Genomic DNA, 22,320 nt, shown 5'->3' on the forward strand with positions numbered 1-22,320 from the left:
ATGAGTAAGGCTCTTTTGAAAATACTGCTGAGGCTTTTGTTCACTAAAGCTTTAATCTGGGTTAAAAAGAAGAAGAAGAAGCCTTCTCTGTTTCTTTTTGCTTTGAATCTCCTATTGACTCAAGGACTCAGTCCTCATTCCTGAATGTTAGACAAAATCCTCTTAGGTCTTGCTTTCTCAATGAGGTATATGTGAGAATAGTGTATGAGTTAGTAGTATTGGTTTGCTTAACTTTAATTGTATGCTCCGAAATGCTTCCTACCAGCAAATGGTAGTCTAAAGCCCTAATGAAACATTTTATTTAGTTAGTTTACAAATTTGCCAGAGCTCGTGAATGGAGTGAGCAATGTTTCAAATCTCTTGATAAGAGGAGACGTAGCTTTGCATTATAATATATACACATGCTGTTGGTAGGTATAATAGAAACCTACTGTTAAGTCAAAGTCGCCCCCCCCCCAAAATTAGATACGGAAAATGAAACTTGTATCTTTGGCCGGCTATTTGCTTTTTATTGTTCATTAAATCCCTGTGCATGGATGAACTGGCATGAATACAAAAGTTTGTGGTAATCTTCACAGCTATATGTAGAATGTAGCTGGTGTTGGCATGCAGTTGGAGCATTATGGGTATCCCATCGCTCTGTAAAATGTGCAGCATTCATTTTTATAAAAAAAAATCCCTAAATGTTAATATAATTAATTTTGAGAGTTTTTAAGTAACACAAAATACATATTTTGCACAATTACATACAAAAGTGCACGTGATAGATATTCAAGTAGTTATCTGTGGAAGAGGAGGTGAGTGAAAGAAGTGGTGCTAAAAGGGAATGTAAGAAATAAACATACATTAAAGGAAATATTTGTGTGTGGGGGAATCTACTGTGGTTTCTCTGTGGTTATATATAACTACCCTATTTCTGTCCACCATTGTACCTGTGTGTGTGTATACACGGTAATGTAGTTTCTAAGAGAGGATGCATACTATTTTTCTTCAGTTTTAAAATTTGACCACCTATTTTATTTTGCCACATTTTTTATGATTAGAACTTTAAAGGATGCATAAGCGTCCTTTAGGTCATATAATACGGTTTGTATATCCACATTGCCATTGTTGACTGCCTTTATTTTTTTAAGGTCTTATTTATGTATTTGACAAAGAGAGGAAGCACAAGCAGGGGGAGTAGCAGAGGGAGAGAGAGAAGCAGACTCCCTGCTGAGCAGTGAGCCTGATGTGGGGACTGATGTAGTCATCTTAGGACCCTGGGATCATGACCAGTGCTAAAGGCAGATATCTAACTGACTCAGCCATTCAGATGCACCAGCTGGCCAACTTTAATGAATCATTTTTAACTGTAGAGATAACATTTTGTTCATGTTCTAAAATAAATGAAATCCTTGCCTTCAGTGTTTAAATGTTTTTAAATGTTAAAAATGTTTAAAATCTTTCCAAAGCATGTAATATAACTAATTTCTTCATTTTTTAAAAGATTTTATTTATTTATTTATTTGACACAGAGAGAGAGATTACAAGCAAACAGAGAGGCAGGCAGGGAGAGAGGGGGAAGCAGGCTCCCTGTTGAGCAGAGAGCCTGATGTGGGCTCGATCCCAGGACCCTGAGATCATGACCTGAGCCCAAGGGAGAGACTTAACCCACTGAGCCACCCAGGCACCCCTAATTTCTTCTTCAATAAAGTAAATTAAAGTGAGTTTTATGTATGTTTGATTGGCTGCTGTTCTTTAAAGTATGAAACTTTGGGGTGCCTGGGTGGCTCAGTCCGTTAAGCCTCTGCCTTTGGCTCAGGTCGTGATCACAGGATTCTGGGATTGAGCCCTGTGCTGGGCTCCCTGTTCAGTGGGGAGACTGCTTCTCCCTCTGCCTGCTGCTCAGCCCCGGCTTGTGTGCTTTCTTTCTTCCTCTCTCAAATAAATAGTCTTTAAAAAAATTAGATTTAGGGATTCCTTTATCTGGAATTTCCCACATGAGCTGACACTCTCTTGTCTGCACCTATAACCTAATCATACCAAACTTTATGTTAAAATGATAATACTAATACCTAAAAATTACCACATATATGCAATATCCCATTAAATTATAAGTATTTGCAAAATATTTCCCATTTAAATCTCTTAATGAACCTGTGAGGTATAGATACTATTACTACTATAATATCCAGATTAGAAATCAGAGTCTCAGAGAGGTTAAGGAATTAGTCCAACGTATAGGGCCATCAGATCTCAGACACTTGCATCCCAGCCTCAACACTCTTACATAGGATGCTGATATGTCCCCCAAATTGTAGACATGCCCACAAAACCATGCGGAGGCGTAATGTCTTTAGTGAATAGCAGGCTCTTTAGCAACATAGTTAAATGTCTTTGAAAATGCCTGATTTTTTGCTCCCTACGTGAGAAGGATGACCAAGAGTTATGAAGCCCAGTTACTAGCCAGCCCATAGAGTCAGGTCCTGAAGCCATATCCAGGTCCAGTTCCTAGCTCATTGCAGTTCCCAGCCTCTCTGATGTGTCTTCTTTCTCAACGGCACCTGCCACTCAGTCCACTTTGCTGGAATCCCCACTTTGGAATTAGTTACGGATTGCCATGACTGTGTTCCAATTCTGCCATACACCCTAAACCACAGCCAGGCTATGAGAATATGTGTATCTGAAGCAGAAGTGTTTTCTTCATTCTTTTTTATTCTGCTGCATCATAGGACCTTAGTCCGTAATGGTTCCCATTTCCATGTGTATCTCTCATGCAGACCCGATTTCTACAGACATTTGTGTTCTCTGATTTGAGAGCTCTTCTGGTCTCTGCATGTCCTGGATTATTGCTTCTGGCCCTTCAGAATTCTGTGTTCCCCATTCTCTGTCCACCATGAGCTCCACCACTCCTTTCCATATTGCTAAGGGAAGGGAAGCCTCATGGTGTTGACTAAGATAGAGTATTTTACAGTGTTTAAATCCATTCATTTTGAGGGTGTATTGGACATGCCCATTGGTGTGTTGGACTTTTAGGTGTAACTTTATATGTGAGACACTTGGCTAGAGGCAGTAGGCTTACAGACCTAAATTAAATAAGACCTGGCCTTTGTGGAACAGAGGGAGTTAAGGATACATGCAGATACATGCAGAACTCTTCAAGTGCCATCTGTAAGAGTTCACACAATAATATTGAATGACCAACTCCCTTCGACCAACTTTTTCACTCCTAGAATGTCATACTAATAGAGTAGAATAAAAGATAGTTCAACAAATATATCAGAATTAAAAACTAAATGTCAAAACAGGGGCACCTGGGTGGCTCAGTGGATTAAAGCCTCTTCCTTCAGCTCAGGTCATGATCCCAGGGTCCTGGGATAGAGCCCCGCATCGGGCTCTCTGCTCAGTAGCAAGCCTGCTTCTCTCCTCTCTCTCTGCCTGCCTCTCTGCCTACTTGTGATCTCTGTCTGTCAAATAAATAAAAAAATAAATAAATAATCTTAAAAAAATACTAAATGTCAAAACATAAGTATTTTGTGAAATAACATATCTGTGTATATGCATATATATTGAAAGATCAGTAATGATGCCTTAGATCTAGATTTATTGACAAAAGAAATGTCCATGGCATGTTGCTAAAGGAAAAAAAAAAGAGGTTAAATGTGTGTAGAATAGGATTCAATTTGAACTTAAAGTATGTGCATGTGGGGTGCTGGGTGTCTCAGGTGATTAAGTGCTAGACACTTGGTTTTGGCTCAGGTCATGATCTCAGGGTTGTGAGACAGAACACCACATCGGGCTCCTTGATCAGGTAGAATCTGCTTGAGATTTTCTCTCCCTCCATCCCACGGGTTGAATGCTCTCTCTCTCTCAAATAAATAATAAATAAAATACTTAATTTTTAAAAAATGTGTGTGTGAGAGAGAAGAAAAAGAGATGTAGAGAAGTCGCCACCATATTTCTCCTGCTGTCTCAAGTTCGTGCATTTTTCAGTGGCTTTTCCCTTTTGTTCATTGTGTTTTTAAATTGGTTCTCTGAAGCTCATGCAAGGTCATCCTGTACTATACTATATTACATCTTATTAAAAGTATATTTTTAGGAAAAATATATTTTTTCCTAAAGCTTTAAATATGGTGCTTTAAAAAGAAACAAAAATCAGCTATTGTTGCCCATAAGAGTTTAATTCATAATAATCTAATTCCTCATAGGAGGTGAGGAAGAGATGAACTTTTCTATATTCTAGTTATCTTTCTGATGTATCAAATTTATAACTAACCATCACCAGGAATGAGGCTGACTTTTTCATTCGTGAAAACTATGCTTAATAATTCATGTCACTGAAAAAAATATTCATAACAGCAGTGGTTTTATTTAACCAGTAATATCAGTTCCACATCAATCATTCCATATCAGTTCCATATCAATCATTCCACAAATGTCATGTTTCAGAGAAATGATAAGAAAGTCTCAAACAAAATATACACAAATTTCTTTAAACATTATTGATAAAGACATCTTTATTAAAGCATCAATATTTAAACCTTTACAACATTAATTCTTACAACTGTGAAATACATCTGCCCCGTTACCCCCAGTCTTCTGTGTCTTGAAGTAAGCAAGTGATTCTGTTTGTGTGAGTTGTAAATAAAATAAGAGCAACTGGGTTCTGCCCAAGGGCTCTGTGGGTTTACCTATGATTCATCTGTTATTTAATTATATATCTTTTTCTGTTTGACGTTCATTTGGCCGACTTCGGATGGTTTTCACATTGCTCAAGATTTTTTTTTTCCCTCTCCTTTGGAAAACTGAACTTGGAAAATAAGTAAATTTTGCATTAAATGAGATGTTACCCTCTGTGAACATATACATCCAAATACGGTAACACTCTAGAGGTATTGTGTGATACATACTTTTTTCTTAAAGAGACTGAGTGATAATGATACATAATTCACCTTGTTCATGAGGAAGATATGGGATAGGGGATTCTGTCTGTGTCCTTGTCACTTTTTCATTTTTATTTTTATTTTCATGTTTATTTTTTTCACCTTTTCATTTTTAAACAACCTCAGGGTCTTCAGTCTGTTGAAACCACTGCTCTAATAAGTACTGATGTTGCTTTCATTTTTAGATTCTTCCTGCTCAGGGTTCAGATGAGCATGTGGGCAAATTTTGGTATGGGCTAGAGTAAGTTCTAGGCATGACAAGTTCCTTAAGAAATGTGCACTTGGGGGTGCCTGGGTGGCTCAGTGGGTTAAGTGACTGCCTTCGGCTCGGGTCATGATCCCAGGGTCATGGGATCCAGACCCACATCTGGCTCCCTGCTCAGTGGGGTGTCTGCTTCTCCCTCTCCTTCTGCACCTCTCCCTGCTCATGTTCCTTCTCTCTCAAATAAACAGATAAAATCTTTTAAAAAAAGGGGGGGGCGCCTGGGTAGCTCAGTGGGTTAAAGCCTCTGCCTTCCGCTCAGGTCATGATCCCAGGGTCCTAGAACCCAGCCCTGTATAGGACTTTCTGCTCAGCAGGGAGCCTGTTTCCCCTCCTCTCTCTCTGCCTTCTCTCTGCCTATTTGTGATCCCTGTCTGTCAAATACATAAATAAAATCTTTAAAAAAAAGAAATATGTTTTGTGCTTGAAAAAAAAAAAGAAATATGGACTTGATTTAGGTAACAGAATAACCGGTGTGTTAGTGTGTTTCCACTAGCTTACATGTAAATTTGTTGTGAGAATCTTGGATTAAGAAATATGTTACTACTTTTCTCATAATGTGATTCTCCATAATGCCCTTACATGACTTATATGAGCTTTCCAAAACCTGAAAACTGTCTTCTTAGCTCCTAGAGAGTGTGTGAAGTTTCTCTCTGCCCAGGAGATGCAGAGAGGTGGAGAGCTGGCTCTAAGAGGGTGGGTTTAAACCCGGGGGGTGGGGTGAGGGCCAGAGCGAAGGCTGGGAGCTGGAAGGGGCTTCAGGGATTATGGTGACTAGTTGCTAATATCCTCCCGGATGTAAGCTGCTGAACTTCTTAGCACCGATGGGGTAACACAGAAAACAGCCACACAAAAGAGCGGAGAATCACGGGCCGGCTGAGAAAACACAGTGCAATAAAGCCGCCGACACCGATGAGGAGCGGGGCATCAGTTTGTCTTGCGGGCTGCGGCACCTGCTACTAATAGGCGTGGTGAGCTCACCAGTCGCCGAGTGGTCTCACGCACTCCGCTGCCCTGCGTGTGGGGGAAAAGCAGGCCAGCTAATTGCTGTTGCTCTCGTGCCAGAGAATCAACGTGCGGAGCTAATAGTGACAGATAGAGGGCAGACGGATTCCTGCTCGCAGCTCCGAGTTTGCCGCTTGCCATAACTGAGGCAGCAGGCATGCAACTCGGCACGGGGACAGGGATAGTGTGCCTCCTGGCTTAACATGTGGAGGGGCTTTTTTAAAAGGAAAAAAAAATAATAATCCCTGGTAATATTTTTTGGATGATGCAAGTCTGGATACTAATGCCTCCCAGAAACAAGAAGCAGTCCCTGTGAGCAAATCCTCTGGGACCTGGAGGGTGAGCGTTGGCTGTTTTGAAAGGGATGTTCAGGACGCAGCCTTGGCAAGAAAACTTGCTGCATAATCTTCCACGGGCTGAAGATGAAACTTTAAACCGGCAAGTAAGTTGCTTTTTTCTTCCCCCTCCTGTCCCTTAATCTTTCCTATGTGAGGCAGCGGGAAGTACAGAGAAAGTTAAGACTTCTTGCAGTGCTATGAGTCTGTGTCATGCTATCACTTTGTGTCCTGCTTGTTCAAAGAATAGAGTGGGGATGGTGTACAATTATCTGTTGCAAGACGAAACACAGCTCTGTCTTCTTGTTCTTCTGGATCCCTGCATGTGGGCTTACGGTTTTGTTGAGATGCTAATGTAAAATTTAGGAAGTCCCATGCTTCGGAGTTATGACTCTCTGCAGCTTGACCTGTTTTTAAAAAATGCGAATGCTCAACGACTTTCTTCTGCTGCTTCTTTCTCCCTGACAAAATGTAGAAAGAGGGAGAGAGTGTTGATACCATGTTTCTTTTTTTTTTCCTTTTTGTGCGCAAATGCACCTGTGTGTCATTTCATTTTATGAGTGGCCGTTGCTGGAGATTATCGTTAATGGGGAAGTGTAAGAGGCTAACTCTGCCCCACAATGACTATTCTGTGATTTGTTGGGATCTGGAGGGCCCTGATGTTTTCCCTAGAGATATGTTAGTGTATTAGAATATGTGCCCCTTTACAAAAGTGTCGGGAAGCATTAATCATTTAGAATTTGGATCCAGGTAGACTTTATCTCCCAAATGCAGAATTAGTGCTAGGTAATACTAACAGCTTGCCCACTTTGAGGTATGGCCTTTACTTTACAAGCACACTCTGGATGTCGCAGGGAAGGTGAGCCTGAGGAGCAAGTTCCAGGCTGACCGGTCTCTGTAGTACGTGGAGGTGGTCGCCGATTTGATGAAGTTGTGGCAAGCATGCAGGGGTTGGCCTGGGGGGGCAGTGGTCCCTGTTCATGTGAGCATGTCGGCCTCCCATCAGGCTGACTCCAAGTCCAAACTCATTTGCTTTCAGGAACAGAATTGAGTGTCAAAGCTAGTAACCGAACACTTGCAGGGCAGAGTTTTTGTGTGGCTTAATGTCAGAGAAGCAAACAATTGTAAAATAGGTACATATTGAAGCATAGACGGTTTCCTCTCATTTTCAAGGCAACGTGGAAGGCTTTTGCACACACTCTCACAGAGTTACTGTTCACTGCAAATTGGTTCTTCCATTCGCTCTTTGCTTTTGTTCTGCCTTGGCTAAGTGTGAGTCAGTGTATGTATCTTTGCATGCGAGTCTTCAGATTTCAGAAACTTGATCCCTTGACTGTGTGCTCATTCTCCTCTGAAACACAGGTACAGCCTCATGCGTGTCCAGTTGCACGGACTGGGGCCGCCCTCGCTTTTCACCTCCTGCAATGATGGGGTGAGCAGGAAATGTGCATCTTCATCCCTTCACACTGAAATGACCCCTAGATGTTAGCCATTCAGGGATCTGAGCAGATCAGAGCATGTGGCTATCTTACTGCTAGCTGGCTTTTTGGAATATAGTGGGATAGAAGTTTGAGTACTTTTTATAAAGAGGTTTAAATAAATCCTTCCATTTTCTGAGAGACTTTAAAACTTAAATCCATTAATACTGTTATTTGATAAGTGCATGTCCAATCTAAAACAGTAGTTTTAAAAGGAGAACTGATAATTACAATTCTAAGCATAAAAGAACTCAGAGTTTAAGTCACATACCTATTGCAATATTTTTCCTCAGCCTTTCTACGTTTCAATTGTGTAAAATGTGTGTTGTGGTTTTTTGTTTGCTGGTTGGTTTATCTATTTGGTTTTCTTTTACTACCCAACTTGAACAGCAAACCAGCAGATGTAAATTGAAGCCACTTGCAAAAATTCCCCAGTATTTGTCGGTACCTGGACTCAGGTGGAAGTTAAAAGCAAAAGGCAATTATTATTTTTTCTCATCAAGTAAAATAACTCTCTCTCTTTGATCACAAAATGTGTGTCAAATAAATGTATGTTGAGTAATTATTGATTCCTTTCAGTAATCACTTGATCATGTGGACTTTGACTCCCTAAATAAAAAATGAACCTTTACAATCATAGTAAAAAAGTAAAAGAAAGAAAATCATCCTATAACTGTAAATATTTTCTAAGGGTAGATGAGTGTTCCCCCCATTGTTGTAACTGTGCAGGTGCAAGTTCAGACAAGAGGGACTTTTGCTCCTACTTACGTGGAGTAAAATAATACAAAACGTTTCCCCTAAGTTAGCTGTTATCTCGTCTCAGAAAGCCCCTGTATATGTTTACCTGTTATTGCAACCTTCACACTGAAGAAAATCTTAGGGTTTTAAGTTTTCCCCTGAACCCCAACCTAGGAATATATTCACATCGGCAGAAGCAATAATCCCACAAAAGGACGTATTGCTTCCAAGAGGAGGGAGCATGTTTATCATCTGAAAGTTTAATTTTACTTGGGACTCCATGTTATGAGTAGGTTTCCGTCATACTCCTTTTGTTGTTCGAGTTTTTCTTTTTTTTATTTTCCACCCCTTCTTTTGAAAACAGTTTGTCCTCATTTGTGGGAAGGTTGGTGTCCTGACCTCTGTGTTTCTGGGAAAAACTGCAGAATTACAACGCTGAAAACCAGGATCACCTGATAGGGCGACTTTTCGAAGCTGTTTTTGTTACTCTCAACTTAAACTCTGTTCAGTTGTAGATCTGCTTTCTCTTTTTATAGTTTTCCTTTTGTATTTGTCACCTCTCTGTAATATGACAAACTTTGTAGATTCATAACAAAGGGTGGCACGTGGGGCCTCCTCTCAGAACCTCCACGCTCAGATGCCCCGGGTCGTGTGAGGATATATTTGGGGCACCTGTAGGGACTCAGAGTTGACTTCAGGTAAGAAACAGGAACTGCTGCTAAGGAATGCATGGCAAGATTATGTTCTCTGGGATGGGTGCCTGGATGGCTCAGTGGGTTAAGCTGCTGCCTTCGGCTCAGGTCATGATCTTAGGGTCCTGGGTTCGAGTCCCGCATCGGGCTCTCTGCTTATCAGGGAGCCTGCTTCCTCCTCTCTCTCTCTGCCTGCCTTTTACTTGTGATCTCTCTCTGTCAAATAAATAAATAAAATCTTTAAAAAAAATAGATTATGTTCTGTGGGTAGAGTCTCTGTGCGAAATCCAAAGAATCAAAGCCCTCAGAAATGGAGTTAATGCATACCTTTCATCTAAATCAAATCCTAGAGCCCCTTAGATTGGGAGGATGGCAGGACCCGAGAATTTACACAGATATTCCCAGTGCAGCCATTACTCCTTTACATGTGTGAGTGAGAGACAGGGGGATAGGGGTGGGGTGGGGTGCTGATATTGAGTGTGGGCTTGACAGGCTGACTTTGAAGTGTCATTGCCACCTGTGGCATTCACACCAAAGTCCCACATTTACAGGGCTGTGGAGATACACGGCACTTGGTTCCAGCCTGCAAACGTGTCACACACCAAGAAGTGAGATGGGCACACACACGCACGTGCACACAATTTATTAATTTACAGAAGGAGCATGGAAGCCTCTGCTTCTGGTACAAAGACAGTTCTTGTCCTTGGAAGCCTTGGCACATTCCCTAAACATTTTTGCCTCAGTGACCACATCTGTAAAAGTCAGCCCATCGGAGTTTTTGCAGGGATCGGCTAAGATAATGAATAAGAAACTGACAAATGGCTAATAATCTAAAGTACAATTAGTTCTAATCTTCTAGCATTTACTTCTCAAGATGATCGAGTGTGTGTGTGTGTATGTGTGTGTCTACAAACAATAACAGCAGCAAGACACTTTCCACTCTAGTGAATAAGAGTTTCTACCTGAGCACCATCGTGGATAAATCTCCTTTTATCTCAACAGTTGTTTAAAGGTTGCACTCAACCTTAAATATCAGATCATGGCTATTGAAGCTATAAATGTAAAAGGCAAGGACAGTCATTATTTCGAGAAACTAAAGAAAATAAAGCATTTCTTTCCTTTGGGATGGTAAATGGAAAAATTCAAAGCTTGTTTATTGTGTTCTGTGATGGATTAAAAAAAAAAAATGACAGGAGGTGTGACTTTCTTTACGGCTTTTAGAGTGTAAGCTTTCTCAAGCCATGGCAGATGTGTAGTTCCCATTACTTTGAGAAGTCATTCATTCTAATGCCCAGTGAAAGGGTGGTTTCAGACAGAAGTGAGCACTGTTTGCTGACAGGGAGGAAAGCGGCATGTGCGATGAAGTGCGTCATTCAAACCGGAGCCCAGCTAATGAATGCCCTCCCTGTTGTTTTCATGGAGGTGTTAGAATGAGCCTTTTCTGATTCTGCATCACTGAATCCTTATGGAAATGCAAATTGTTTATCCAAGGACAGTGACTTTCCTCTTTGCTTTAGCATTTACGGGACCTATTTCTTCAACTTTGCAGCACACCACTGGCATCCAGAGAAGGCTCATTAAAACTAGATGAGAGGTTGTTATTTCTTTAGAACCTTAAGTCCCTGTCTGAGAAATGGGGAGAAGTCACAGAGAGACACTCACAGACCAGTAGACTCAGAAAAACACAGAGATTGTCTGCAAAGAGCAAGAGAAGTAAAGAGACTCCCAAAAGGAAAGATACAGGAAGTTAGAGACACGGGGTGAAAGCTGACAAACACTGAACAGGGGCCCAAGAGAAACTCCGGGAGTAGGGGTAGAGGCAGAGAGACAGGAGAGCTGCAGGACAATGTCAGGCAGGGGGAATGGACAGAAAAAGACTGATGGATTTCCAGAAAGATTCGTGTGCAGGGAAAAGGGAACAGAGAAGGGAAATTGAGAGAGAAAAAGAGAAACAGACCAGAAACTGAGAGAGAGAGAAGCAGAAAGATGGAGGAGAGAGAATGTGATACAGGGATGGAGAGGTAAGGCAGAGAGAGAGGGAAGGGGGGGGAGAGAGTCAAGGGGAGGGAGAGAGATGGGCAGGAGGCAGGGAGGCTGGGAAGAGAGCAGGAGGAACTGGGCCTCTATCCTGCACCAGCTCCTCCTAGTGATGAGCTTGTGTCTAAGCTCTAGGTCCTGGTTTCTGTCTGTAAGGACGCCATTCAGGGACAGAAGCCAGCCCTGCTCCAGCCTCAGGAACCAGGGCCGCCTGAGTTCCAGGGTTAGTGTCTCCCATATGCCCATCCTCATCCAGAGGAGGACCCGACAGAGCAGACTTTGGGGTGGGGGCCTCTCTCTCCGTGCCGGCTGTAGGGAAGGGTCTCCGCTGGAGAAGCGGCTGCTTCCTCACCTGGGAGTCTCAGATACCGTTTTCTTCCTCATCCTCTTGCCCAGGGAATTAGGTGAAAGTGCGTATTTCATCCGTGTTTCACACAGAGTGGTTTACTCTTCACCAATGAGCTCAGTGCCTAGAATTTAGCAAGGGCTCTAGAAGGATCTCAGGGATGAACACATTTTTTTATATATAATTTTTTATTTTTTATAAACATATATTTTTATCCCCAGGGGTACAGGTCTGTGAATCACCAGGTTTACACACTTCACAGCATTCACCAAAGCACATACCCTCCCCAATGGTGGTGATGCAACATGGGGGCTTAAGTGGGTACGAGAAGAATAAATGAAAGAAAATGGGATTGGGAGGGAGACAAACCATAAGGGATGAACGCATTTTTGCCCGGAGTATTCGTTCCTATGGAGTCAGGAAGAGCTGAAATGGTATCTTGGTGTTTCAGCGGGAACCCCTGCACTCCTGCCGTTGGCCCCTTCCTGAGGGCAGCTGCTGAGCTGCGGAATTCCCATGCCCCCGGGGTCCCTGCTGTGTACCTGACTTCTTGAAGAGCAGGAATGTGAGAGCTGTGGTCAAGCACACGTGTCTGGCCCTGGTGGCAACTTTTGGTCTTTTTTACTCCTCTCCTCACTCAAAACCGGGACTATTTGTAGAAGAGACAGGTGATGGGAATTTGGAAATGAGGGAGGCATGGAGGTGGCCGCGGGGACTGGATGTGGACAATTCAATTAGAAGAAGGCACGCAACTGAGAGAGGAGGAGGATACCATAAAAATGAGATAAATGTGCGCTCCCTTTCCTGAACTCCAAGACAAGCTGAGAGGAAGGTGTGTGTGTACAGTTTATAAATGATAATGTACATTGTGGAGCTATAAAGTTATCCCTGTCAGGCAGATAATGAGAACATAAAACACTTTACCAGAAAATCATTGATATGCTCAAAATTTCAATTTCAATTGTTTTCTTTTACTTTTCTTTAATTCTTGAATTTTTAAATACTGAGCTCTCTTCACTAAATAGATTCCTTCTGAGTGGCTGTATTTGGAAGCAAGCAATCTAAGAACGTATGCAAGCATTGGATTTTTTCCAGTTTTTTTGATGTGTTGTCAAATTTGTTTGATAAATGAAGAAAATAATAAATATCGAGTGCCTACTGCATCCCCAGAAGTATTCTCAGTACCTTTGAATATGTCATCTGTTTAACCTCTCCGAGGTAGAAGGTATAGAACAGGCGCTCCCCTCCCCAATAAGCTTGACTTCTGAATATCCCTGCATGAGTTTCTGCATCTAAGAGGTGCTGACAGTTTGTTAAACAACCTCACTTTCTGTCTGATGCCGTGTGCATGGAATAGAATGTTCTGTTTTGGACCATTACCGATTGTTACACTGGCATGCTAATACTTTACAGAAAATGACAGTTAGCAAAACTTCTGGGCATTTTTACAAGGTTTATGGAGAAATTTTCACTCAGGATATACTGAATTCTATAGAGCATTCATTATATGAATTCTTATTTCATATTCACAAATGAGGGTGAAGAATAGAATAAAATTCAACAGAACTTCAGATAATAAGGCTTCACTTTATTACAGTCGCAAAGAGTTTTTCCAAATAATGGTAACTTCAGTTACCATCAGAAAGATATTTTGTGAATGAGATAATGCTAAAGCAAAGAGCATTTCTCGTATTTATGGGGGATAATACCTACTTCCTAAACAGTTTCCATTTGGATGTAGATCTTTTTTTTTTTTTTAAACACACAGACACATAGGCATATATATACACATTCACAAATCAAAGCAATTTCTTAGCACTCATGTTTTCTTAAAGCAGGTGTGCATGGTTTAAAAAATCAGATTGTGCAAATAATTAAATATATACTAGTTTCTTCTTCTCTAACCAAGTCCCCACACAACTTTGTTCTACACTTTTGGGGGTGTTTCTCCTTTATTTCTACTTATACCTCTAAATAATATGCTTATGATGTTACCTCTTGATTTATTTATTCAAAGTATTATTTCCTATTATGGTACTATTTGGTTGCTTTTATTATCAGCACACTTTTTATTCTATCTCATGTTCGAAATAGAGTAAGATATCATAAATTCTAGTTACTTTAATATGCAAATGCTCTGCCAACAATAAGCTATGATTTTATTTTCCAGTTTTTGTTTTTCTATATTTAATATATGGCTTACTTATGTTTACTTTTCTGAATATCTCTCTTTTATTTTTTTCCGCAAAAATATTAAATTCCACAAATGATTCCACAAATCATTCAAGTCAGTACAATTTCCCCAAGTGTTTGGAAACATTAGTGGTCTAGTACCATTATTTTCCCAACATGGTGACCCTCTTTTCAGTCATACTGGGATACAGACTTACACTGGTGTATTGCCGCTGAGACAGGCATGAGGTCCACTGCCCACTGGGACCCCACAGCTGCCAGGAGTGGGGGTGGGGGAAATAGAGGGCTGTTCCCACTGCTCTGTGGCTGCAGGGCTGGGGGAAGTGGTGGCTACAGTGTACAAGCTCAGCTTTCACCCTTCTCTAATTTAGTCTGCCTGGTTCTTGACTGGAGTGGAGGCTTACCTGATGCACTTCATGGAGGGGCTCTCTGACGGGTATTTATTTGTGACTCCTAAGAGAGATTGATTGATTATAAGGAGTCAGCTCGTGCACTTAAGGAGGCTGTGTGTCTTGAGATCTCTCTAGCAGGCAGCTAGGGAGTGGGAGAGCTCATGGTGTGTGGTCCAGTCCAGAGGTTAGGGGCAGACCAGAGTCCCAGCCTAAAGACCCTCAGAGAGTGTGAATCCTCCCTTAATCAGCCTTTTTGTTCTGCTCTGGCCTCCAGCATGTGTGCACAAGAAGGATCCAGTGCCCAAATTAGAGGACTGTGTAGACATGGGTTTCAGAGAGGAGCCTGGCGCTGGGTGCGCAAGTGTAAGAAAAGACATGTGAGGGCTGAGCTCTGGGGCTCTCGAATCTTGGAAGGACCCATGTGTCCAAAGCCGTTGATGGTTCCAGAATGACAGGAACCAGGAAACAACACTGGTTTCAGCAGCTGGAGCATGTGGGTGACCATCGCGACAGTTCAAGGGTGTTATTGATTGGAAAGCAGTTGACCTGGAAGTATTTTGGTCATTGTTCTTGTCATTACTTTTGCATTTTTGTTTTCCAGTTTGCACTTTCAAGAGCTCCTTTCTTGTTCTTGTTAATTTATTTGCTTTTTTTATTATTAATTTATTCTCTGATCTTTATAAAGACACTAGTTGTAGCTTTGTTTATGTATTGACTGAGACGTCATTTGGCTCCTTCTGTAATATTTTCCCTCCCAACCCTAAGTGATCGGTTAGTCATGCCTCTTCACTCTCATGTAAGAATGTGTTAGTTAGGGTAGGCAAGTCATGGAAACAAGTACACCTTCACAGGTCCTTGTTGAACATTTCTATTTTGCTCACATGACTGTCTGCTGGTTATAACGTGGTTATTATGTCAACGGGATGTTGGGGGTCTGGGGGCTGATCTTCAACAATGGCACCCAAATGTTCTCCGAATTCCTCATCCAGGCAGTTCTCCGTGGAAAACAAGAAAAATATGCAAGAGAGGTTATACGGGTCAAGATAGAACTCGGTGGGACACATGTGACTTTCTCGGACATTCCTGTGCCTCGAACTCAGTCACCTGGCCACTTTTAATTGCTATGCAGGTTAAGACACTCACTTTTGTACTTTTGAAGTGTGTCCAGATAGAAGAGGGAATTGAATTTTTATGAACAGACAGGTGTCTGTGTCACTAAAGGCAAGTCATTGAAATACTCTTCAGTGGTTCCTGTATTTGCTCAGGACTTGTCAGCAGGTGTCAAGGATATAGGCAGAGAGATAGCTTTGTGTGTGATGACCCAGAGTCCACGGATCTGTGACAGCATCTTCAGAAAAACACTCTGATGTCTGAGCTGTGGAATAGGGAAGACTTAGAGGACGAGTGCTCAGCACGTGGGCAGGGATCTAGGTTATTCAATGGATACCCTCCTGTAGGATATCCAGCTGACTCCAGCACCCTCCACTGCTTGTCCTGACATGCCCTTTGTTGAGCTCTCCATACCGTATGTTCTGCAGCATCAGTGGGGATGGGCTTTTTGACATAATCACTATGTCCTCACTTCTGACATTTGCTGTGTAATCTTTTGTACTTTGCTACATAAGTTTCTCGTCTTCCACTTCAGATTTGTTGAAATCACACATTTTCTTTTGCTGCTTCTTTGTCCTCATGGTTTCATATTTCTTTAAGTTTCTATGCTGAACTGAGTGTGTGGAGGATAACAGATAAGTACTTTTGATCAATCTATATCTTAATATCACAAATTTGTGTTTGAAAACCAAGTTAAGAAAAGGAGTTATGAAGAATGATTGGTTGTATTTAAACATGGGATCTAAAAATTAAAGTGTTCATTGAATATCTTTTATTGATAACAAGATACCAGAAAGATATCAATTGCTTTCTGTAAACTGGTGATTATAATCATTGCTTCTTTAGAAATAGTTAGTTTTGAAGCTGTATGTCAGTTCCTTTTCAGTGAATTATATTTGCAGCTATTAAAGTCAACTTGAGCCTCTATGTTTTGCTACACACACACACACACACAGACACACACACATACACACACGAGGCCAGGCTTCATATCACACTTATTTCTGCTGCAATGCAATTTACTGTGGAGCACGGATGTTGAAGGCACATCGGGAGGAAGGAATAGCTGTTACACAGCTCATCAGGAAATTCTCTCTCCTGCAGCTTTTCAGCAAGTCACAGGGTAGGAATTTAACAAGGAACAAAATAGAAACAAGATTTTTGGATAAAGTACAACATTCACACAAAGAATATGTCTTCGGGGGGCTTTATTTTTTATTTATTTTTTTGGCTGTATCAGAGATCCTTGTAAAGGTTATAAAATATCTCGGTTGTCAAATCAGTTTTAAGTTATGAATGTTTTTGAAGCCACCTACCATGGTTGAGGTGCTTATTTTGCCGTGGAGTAAAAATCAGTCACAGTTTCTGAGACATTCCCTGTCATTTCCCCTGGCCCTGGGTAGTCATCAGGATTCTTCTTGTGGGAAGTGATATTGTGCCTTGAGAGTCTCATATAGGAAATTATCAGGTTTCCAGGGGTCCTTGATTCTGTAAAGAATTAGGTACATATGTCTGAATTCAACTTCAAATGCACTGACCCATTAAATGAATTTTTGAAGCCATTGCTCTGTTTCCACAACCCTCTGACAGCCTTCTGCTGCTTGTCTGAGATGTGTAATAGTGTGTCCCCCTACCCAGCCCCACACAGTCCCTGCTATGGCCAGTGCACCCTCTCAGGCTTGATCTTCCTGTACCCATCCACAAGACCTGGCATTCTGACAACTCCTTCATCTTTAAGCCTCTCTCCTCTCTGACTTTTCATGGCAAACATTTCTCTTTTGTTCTGTTGTTACTGCAGTTTGGTTTTAGAGTCTGTCTTTTTTTTTTTTAATATTTTATTTATTTATTTGAGATAGAGAGACAGAGTGAGAGAGAGCATGAGAGGGAAGTCCAGAGGGAGAAGCAGACTCCTCATGGAGCTGGGAGCCCGATGTGGGACTCCATCCGAGAACTCCGGGATCATGACCTGAACAGAAGACAGTCGCTTAACTGACTGAGCCACCCAGGCGCCCCGAGTCTTACTTCTTAAGATACCCTTCAGGTTCATTTTTTGGCAGTTCTTCCTTAACATATGGCTCACAGGTTCACATGTTCCAGTGTTCTTCCTCACTGTTCTCTCTTCCCTTCTTCCACATGACTTTCCGTTTCCTGCATGTACTGTTGAGTTCTTAACTCCTCCGTGTCTGTAGATGGCAGCTAACATCCTACCTCCAAAACCTCCATCTGTCATTCCAAAGCTGAGTTCTGCAGAACCAACCACCTTACAGACGTTGCATGGGCGTTTCAGGTTCATGGAGTGTGAGCTGGGTTCACCTCCGCTCCTCTTCTCCCCTGGATCCTATTTCACTGGTGAATAATAACCAACACCACAGGGCTCAAAGCCTGAGTATCAGCATTTGAATTCTGCCCGTTTAACTGTCCGTCCTCCTCTTCCATGGCTGGAGAACCAAACTCTCCTCCCACGCTTCCCTGGAGGTCCTCCTTGTTTCTCATGGGATCCCTAACTGCCCTGTTTCTCCTCTTCCCACTCTGCGTGCAGTTCTTCTCCCTTCTCCAGACTTCCTTCTTCCTCTCCAGTGTGTGCCAACCTTGTTCTAGAAGGCTTTGTTTCATGGTGCTATGTAGAAGCTGCGTGCTTTCTGGGTGGGAGGTTTAGGAACCCTGCATCAAGCACCTCTATCTGGACCCCTTTCCCAGCAATGATTGCTCACTTTGTGTTTCTGGGTCACATCTTGAGAATTCTTGCAATATTTTAAACTTTTTTATTATTATATTGATTATGGTGGTCTATGACCAGTGAGTATGACTCCCTGAAATCTCAGAGGATTCATAGAATTTATTAGTAACCAAATATTTTTAAATTATGGTATGAATTTTTTTTTGATGGACTGCTATTGCACACTTAAGAGGTTACAGCATTGTGTGAATAATAACTTTTATATTTGGTGGGAAACTGAAAAATTCACTTGGCTCTATTTATTGTGTTATTTGCTTTGCTAGCATGGTTTGGAATCAACTCCTGGTATCTCTCAGGTATATCTGATAATCTCATTCCTGCTTTGCTGAGGTATTTTAATATTTTCCCATTCTGTTCATTGAGACTCTTCCTTGGATCCTTTCTCTCTACCTAAGCAAGTTTATTCAAAAGAATACAAAGGAAATGTATTGTCCTATGTAACTGAGAACCCAGAGATGTAGATCTGACTTGCTACAAGGATTTCAGACTTAAACATGACTTTGAGATGTTTCTCCCCATTTACTTTCTTTCCTAGTTGAATCTGTCCTCCAAATCCTGTGTTGGATGTTGGCCCCTATGAGCGCGCACCATCACAGTATCGAGGGCAGAAGAAAATAAGGAAGTCTGCGCTGTGATATTGTTCGATCAAAAATCTCTATATGGAGTCTTCTTGGTTCTGATTTACCTAATTGCTTTATTAGTCCAGAGGGGAGGATGAAAAACATTTTAAGTCAAGACAGATCTTTCTTGTGACTAATCCATACTTCATATCTTTGATTTCTATAAACATTCTAAGTCAAAGACTCTACTCTCAGTTCCCTGGAGAAGGATCACTTCTAGACAATATAGTAACAATGTGCCTTGGTTTGCAAAAGAGAACACTTGAAAAATAACTGAAGCAGTAAACACTGGAATAGCTTCTTACACTGAACCAAGTGCAGTCTTTCGACACCAGTGCTGTCACATACCAATGTATGAATCCTTCAGCATGTTCTCTAAAAAGTCAAATGCAGACTTTCAAATATATATACTTTTGAAACGAAGGGCTGTACCTACCACGTATCACATAAACTATCAGTATGTTATTCGCAGAGAACATGGGTCCAGAAGTATGGTACAGATTGTTATGTTTGATTCTTGGCATTCTTTTTTTTTTTTTTAGTTATGTCATATTAGTCACCATAGTACATCATTAGTTTGTGATGCAGTGTTCCGTAATTCATGGTTTATTCACCACACCCAGTGCTCCATGCAACATGTGCTGTCCTTAATACCCACCACCAGGCTCACCCATCCCCCCATCCCCTCCTTTCTAACAGCCTCCATTTGATTCTCAGAGTCCACAGTCTCTCATGGTTCATCTCCCCCTCCGATTTCCCCCAATTCACTTTTCCTTGCCTTCTCCTAACATCCTCCATGTTATTCCTTGTGCTCCACAAGTAGGTGAAACCATATGATTGATAACTGACTCTCTCTGCTTGATTTATTTCACTCAGCACAATCTCTTCCAGTCCCTTCCCTGTTGATACAAAAGTTGGGTATTCATTCCTTTCTGATGGAGGCATAATACTCCATTGTGCATATGGGCCACATCTTCTTTATCCATTCGTCCATTGAAGGGCATCTTGGTTCTTTCCACAGTTTGGCAACTGTGGCCATTGCTGCTATGAACACTGGGGTACAGATGGCCCTTCTTTTCACTACATCTGATCATTTGCATTCTTGTGGCATGGATTTTTTTTTTCTCTTTCCATCTTCATGTAGGGTATTTTTAAAAACTTTTAAACTTTGGAGTATAATTTATAAACTGCTTTTAGGGTGTACTTTTTAGAAAATTTTAAATTAAAAAAAATTAAGCAGTTTAATTAAGCAATTCACTTTAAAAGGGAGATCATGTATTACTTTTATGTCAACCTGACATTCTGTTTGAAGGTAAGATATCCATAAGTGGACAGTTTAAGGAACCAGTTTTTGATGTTACCCTTCTTGGACAGACCAGCAAAATCTAGAACAAACATCTGTGGTAATATTGCATAACAATAGAAATATAAATACATAGTTAACCTTGAAAGGAGGTAGCAAAGATAATTACAATGAGTACAGACTATAAAAACACCATAGTAATGGGATAATATCATTCCATATTTGATTTTATTCTCCTTGTGTTAAAATAATAATTGTTATCGGGGCACCTGGGTGGCTGAATGGGTTAAAGACTCTGCCTTTGGCTAGGGTCATGATCTCAGGGTCCTAGGATTGAGCCCCTCATCGGGCTCTCTACTCAGCTGGGAGCCTGCTTCCTCCTCTCTCTCTCTCTGCCTGCCTCTCTGCCTACTTGTGATCTCCGTCTGTAAATAAATAAATAAAATCTTTTAAAAAGCTAATAATAATTCTTATCTCAAGAAAAGAATCAAGAGAAACTGTCCCAACTCACACAGTGAAGAATAAATGCCAACAAACTCTGATTTCTTGTTTCTTTGAATTGACATGGATCCAAGAATTTATAACTCTGGATTCTAGAAAATACCCTACTTATTAGAAGTGCTGCTGCTATATTTATATTTTTCATATTTATATTTCCAACAGCAGTGACCTGTATGGTGCCAACAAATGCTTATTAAGTGAATAAATCAGATTTGTTTTTCAAAACAGCTTTTTCTTGTGACTAATCTATACTTTATATCTTTGATTTCTATAAGCTGAGCATTATTAAAGACATTTGAAAATTGAATTGCTTGAATCCTTGGAAAATATTGTTGCGAATCTTTTGTTTATAATTTCATCCAGTATTTTGAGTTATATTATGGAAGACATTTTTACAGAAGCTCTTACTATAATTAGTGGCAGATACTGAAGCAATGTCACAATGAAGTGCCTGTTCTTGGTGATGATACATGTCATAGGCAATTCATTCAGAAGCTACATGAGAGGATTCAACTGTGGACTTCCCAGATGATGTGATTGCCTTAAAATATCCTCTATCACAGATGCACCGATGAGTGCAGGTTCTCAGCCCGCTGCCAGTTTTGTTTCATACATTTTACAATCACACCATAGTGACTGGTGGTGATGATGAGACTTTCCTGTTATCCCAGACCTCAGTCATTGATTCTATGTTCACATAATGAGAGCTATGGAAGAGTAGACCGGTTGTAAATGTGGCATACAGTGCATTAGTTGAATGAATACGGAACAAAATTTTTTCTATTCAATTAAAGTTTTCTATAATACCATTGGATGGCCATAACTATATTTATTAGAATGAGAAGTATGTCTGTTTTGTTTTTACTAAATTAAATACATACATCTAAATAGCTATTTAAGAAGTTCAGTATAAATCATTGAAAAGATTTGGGGTATTTATTGTCTTGGTGTCTTTAGAGATACTGAATAGATGGGAGCATCCAAGGCAAGGCTATTCTTGTTGCGCAGTAGAAGTTAAGAAGCATCCCTTCACTGGGGCACATGGCTGGTTCAGTTGTTGAGCATCTGCCTTCGGCTCAGGTTATGATCCCTGGGTCCTGGATTGAACCCTGCATAGGGTTCCCTGCTCAGTGGGAAGCCTTCTTTTCCCTCTCCCACTCCCCCTGCTTGTGTTCCCTCTCTCACTGTCTCTCTCTTGCTCTAATAATTAAATAAAATCTTTTTTAAAAAAGGTCCTCATTAAATGCTTAGAGTGTAATTTACAAATACATATACTTTTTTCCTGAACCTCTGGAGGATTCTGACTGAATAGCTTAATCTTCTTTAACCCACGAAAACATGGATAATCCACTGAATGAGAAAACTGATATTGTTTCTTACCATTTTACTCCTTTCCCTATACAAAATTCACTAAGCCCAGATCAGACTTCATTAGTGAAAATTCTCAGAGGGAAAACTGGTTTTCTGTGTATACCCTATTAATAATTCTTTTGTGCACATAAGAAAAGAAAGTATGAATAATGTACACCTCTATGCAAATGGAGATATTTGTACTTCTTCTGGTCAATTATCATTTCACAATACCTGTTGGCATTTTAATTTTTATATTAACATTATCATATAAATATGTTGAAGGAAAAAGGAAAGTA

Source organism: Mustela putorius, unplaced genomic scaffold (genome assembly GCF_011764305.1).
Source record: "Mustela putorius furo isolate JIRA1106 unplaced genomic scaffold, ASM1176430v1.1 tig00000577_pilon_pilon_pilon, whole genome shotgun sequence".
Lineage (NCBI taxonomy): Eukaryota > Metazoa > Chordata > Mammalia > Carnivora > Mustelidae > Mustela > Mustela putorius.